This window comes from Petaurus breviceps, unplaced genomic scaffold (assembly GCF_028583685.1).
Source record: "Petaurus breviceps papuanus isolate PSGF00001 unplaced genomic scaffold, PetGlider_PUasm1.0 90750, whole genome shotgun sequence".
In the NCBI taxonomy this organism is placed as follows: Eukaryota; Metazoa; Chordata; class Mammalia; order Diprotodontia; family Petauridae; genus Petaurus; species Petaurus breviceps.
Window position 1 is genome coordinate 2081146 of NW_027187335.1, and position 3566 is coordinate 2084711.

Genomic DNA, 3566 nt, shown 5'->3' on the forward strand with positions numbered 1-3566 from the left:
AGCCTCAGAGCATTAACTCTGCCCCTCCCTCTGCCAGCACTCTGCCCAGCAGCAACCCATGAACTGTTTATCTCTTCTTGGCATAATAGCAAGCTACACCTATGAATCCTTCACTAAACCATCTATAAACATTTTAGCTTAGGAAAATGTTATCTCCCCTTAGTAAAGTGGTCAGCTGGACCTAAGAATCCTTCAATTCATTATCAATAGGTTAACTTCTTAGCCAATTATACACATACTGAGTCTCTGTTAGCCTTGGTTCCAACATCCATCTTGTCAAACATGACACTGATGGGTTGCAGACTAGGCACTTCTCAGCCCTTGACTGCTAGCTGACTTAGTGATGTTTCAGGCCTAAAACCACACTTCCAGGTAGCCCCCCCTTGGGCTATTTCCCAGTGAATTATGGGAAATACGCCTGCTGAAGTTGACATTAAAAGTTCCTTTAAGCACTGACCACTCCTTAACTCCTCCCTAATCCCTAAACTTACTCACCTAGTTAGCATAATTGACATCTGATTTATTACCTAGACTCTTCTAAAAACTATGCCTGTGTCTTCTTTAAGTTTGCAGGTTCCCTAAGAACCCTTGCCTGCTGTAAAGCTTAATGATAAACATTTACAATCCTGACTCCAAGTCTGCTTGGGCCTACTGAATTCTTTCCAGACTGAATTGCAGGGATTCTGGTCATTGATATTGATCGGAGTTCCTGTATAACCTATTGCCTTCCCCCCATCATTAGGAGTATGTTGTCTACTTGAAAGATAAGATCACAGATTCTATATTGCTAGCTTATTGACCCATTTTTGTTATTTTTTTACTCAAATCTGATTACTTTTGGGGCAGCCAGGCAAATGGGGCTGTGTGGGGTATGGAGACCCCAAAAATCTCATTCCCCCAAAAATAAAAAGTCAGAGGTGTCTTAAGGAAAGAACAGGAAGTTTTATTCAGCTCTCGAAAGAAAAAGGCATCCCTTCTACCAGTAAGAACCAGCAGAATGAGGCCCTGTTACAGAAGACAAAGCAAGAATTTATACCCTAATGAAGTCAAGCCCCTCCCACTGTGTCCCTTCTCCCATTGGCCGGGAGGCAGGCTTACAATCTGAGTGCAAAATCTCCTCCAATGATAAGGAACAAAGAAGCCCTCCACTATCTCTCAGTGGCTGGAGGAGGGCTTACAGACTGGGTGTGAAAAAGGACAAAGAACACTGGAAACAGCAAACACCAAGGTGAAGAAGGGGAAGGGTCTAAGAGATTCCTAAAAGGCTTAAATGCTGATTGACAACAAGGGAAGTGGGGGAAGGGTGAAACTGAAATTCAGGAAGGCCTGTTCCCACAAGAAACCTTATTAGATTTTAGGATATAGGCTGAGAAGTTTTCACCTCTCCCACTCAGAGTTAAGTGACTTGTCCAGTGTCACACAGATAGTAAGATCCCATTTGAATTCAGGTCCTCCTGACCTCAGGGCCAGTACTCTATCCACTGAACCACCTAGCTACTTCTTGCTTCTCATGTTGTAGTGAGATCAATGATAGGCAACAGTCCTTTCAGAGCCACCATTAACCAAACTGAACAAGAACAATGAATTTCTAGTCATGAGATGTGGGTTCAAATTCTGACTTTGCCATTTTCTAGCTCCTGGGCAAATTACTTGACCTTTCTGAGTTGTATTTTCCTTATCTGTAAAATAGAGACAATAATAGCACCTGTCTCATTGAGTTGCTGAGGCAAAGGAGAAAATGCATATAAAACATTTTACAAACCTTACAGTAAAATAAATAGAAGCCATTAGGGTTTGTGAGAAGGGAGAGGTGTGTTTCTGGACCTGTGATTTAATCAGTGTGGAGAACTTATGATGTGAAAACTCCATCCACTAGTGTTATAACTAGGAAGAGACATCCAGGACTTTGTGCCAGATATTGAAATGGGATGTTAAATTGAGGGTAGAGGGAGAGAGATGCTTCATCAATGCAGAGGTCCAGCCATCTCTGTCCCTAAATGCTTTGTGGTTCCCCAGTGCCTATTATTGGAGAATGAGACTCCGAGAGAAAAGGGAACAGGGTTATGGACATGCAGGTGGAGGATGGGATAGCTGCTCCTTTTCCCTAAAGCAACTGCACACATGAACATCAGAGCAGCTTTTGAAAGTGTCACTAGCTCCTCAAATTATTTTTGCCCCAGGTAAAAGAATCTCCTACTTAAGCCTGTGCCCTCCACAGTTACAGGTGGGCAACTTGATCTGTAACTTGGAGCCTCAGTAAATTGCTTGGGGGTACTGAGATTTTAAGGGACTTGCCCAGAGTTACATAGACAGTATGTCTCAGAGTCAAAATTTGAACTCATCCTAGTAGGAGGTATAATGGATAAATGAATGAACTAGGAATCAGAAAGATCTGAGTTCAAATTCTTCTTTAGATCCTTAAACTTTCTCAGTTTCAGTTTCTTCTTTTATAAAATTGTGGAAATAATAGTGTCTACCAAACAGAGTTATTGTGAGGGTCAAATGAGATAATATAAAAAACACCTTGCAAATCTTTAAGTGCTATATAAATGCTGGTTATTATTACTTATTCCAGGCCCACCCCTCTATATGCAAAGTGACTTGCATCATCATCACTGCCATCATCAATCCCACTTGCCATTTACTCCCTATGTGTCCTTGGACACTTCACACTGCTGGGCCTGTTTCCTCTTCTGTTCAAAGGAAGGGGCTGGATTAGAAGACCTCTAAGATTCTTTCCAGCTCTGAATCTATAAACTCTTTAGAAACTTTGTCCCTTTTGCAGGGTTCACTAACTTGGTTCTGACTTTGAAGGTTATTGGCTAATTCCTGTCAGTCTATCTTTCCTCTTTACTTTCATGTTCAGTCATGAACAAACCCTGAGTGTGTTTTCCTATTCAAATGACTAGGTGGGCAGGTTTCAGAATTGTTGACAATCAGAACCTAACTTGCCCTCTTTGGAGGAAGGCCCTTTTGTTGTTCAGTTGTGTCTGACTCTTTATGACCTCATTTGGGGTTTTCTTGGCAAAGATTCTGGAGTGGTTTGACATTTCCTTCTGTAGTTCACTTTACAGATGAGGAAACTGAGGCAAACAGGGTTAACTGACTTGCCCAGGATCATACTGCTAGTAAGTTTCTGAGGCAGATCTGAACTCAGGAAGATGAGTCTTCCTGACTCCAGGGTCAGTACCCCATCCACTGTATCACCTACCCTCCCCAGTGATTATAAATCCCACCTCCCAATTTCTTCCTTCACACCTCTGGGCTTTAGTTTCTTCCTCTATTCAAAGGAGGGGGCTAGACTAGATGACCTCTATGATTCTTTCCAGCTCTGAATCTGTAAATTCTTTAGAGGCTTTGCCCCTTTGCAGCGGGCACTTCCTTGGTTCTGCCTTTGGATTTCATCAGCTAACTACTGGCCGTTTTTCTTTCCTCTTTACTTCTATGCACAGTCATGAACAAACCCTAAGTGTGTTCTCCTATACAAATGACTGGGAAGGCAAGTTTCAGAGCTGTTGACAATCAAATCCCAACTTGCCCACTTTGGGAGAAGGCTCCTTGCAGTG